Source organism: Akebia trifoliata, unplaced genomic scaffold (genome assembly GCF_017979445.1).
Source record: "Akebia trifoliata isolate Shusen 1 unplaced genomic scaffold, ASM1797944v1 Contig01046, whole genome shotgun sequence".
In the NCBI taxonomy this organism is placed as follows: domain Eukaryota; kingdom Viridiplantae; phylum Streptophyta; class Magnoliopsida; order Ranunculales; family Lardizabalaceae; genus Akebia; species Akebia trifoliata.
The window spans coordinates 22,650-23,635 of NW_028237442.1; positions in this window are offsets into that span (position 1 = coordinate 22,650).

A 986-nucleotide genomic window follows, 5' to 3' on the forward strand; every position below is an offset into this window, starting at 1 on the left:
AAAGCAAAGGGGAAAGGAAAGTTGTATAAGGATGCGAAGATGGAAGAAAAGGTAAAAGTGACAGACAAAGAAGCCACAGACTTTATTAAGCTCATCCTCAAGAGAGAGTATAATATAGCAGACAGGTTGAACAAGCAGCCAGCCCAAGTCAGCATCCTAAGACTAATACAAAAATTGGAAGAGCACCAAGAGGCATTGTTGAAAGTCCTAGGGGGATCACATGTACCTTCGACCACGACACTGGCACAGTTAGAGCAAACGGTCAGCCAGATCATGGCCTCCAATCCTATTATCTTCACAGAAAATGAGTTTACACCTGAAGGAACGGGGCACGTCGAGCCACTAAACATTATGGTCATATGCAAGGGCATGATGGTCGCCAGGGTGTTGATTGACAACGGCTCAGCGTTTAATGTTTGTCCACTTGAGACCTTCCGAAAGCTGAACGCCGATTGGTCGCATGTGAAACCCAATAACAAGGTCGTCCGAGGCTTCGATAGTTCGAGAAGGGACTCACTGGGAGAAGTAGACCTACCAATCACAATAGGCCCATGTACGTTCGAAGTAACGTTCGAGGTCATGGAGATACCAACGACATTCAACTTACTATTGGGTAGACCATGGATCCATACTGCCGGGGCTGTGCCTTCCTCATTGCACCAAAGAGTCAAATTTATCATGGGGCAGAGGATGATATCAGTATTGGCAGAAAACCTTATTCCAGCTGGGAGAGCCCCAGACGTGCCTTTTATTGATATCGAAATGACAAAGGACAAGGCACTCTACCATTCGTACCAATTCGCGACTGTCAACCACATCGAGAAGGGAAAGGAGAAGGTAAAGGCAAAGCTATCGAGAGCGAACCTTATGGTTGGTCGGGTCATGAAAAGGGGAGGTTACCGGCCCAAGTAAGGGTTGGGACCAGGGGGAAGAGGAAGAGCTATACCAGTCGAAGCAAGCAAATATACTCCTTATTTTGGTCTAGG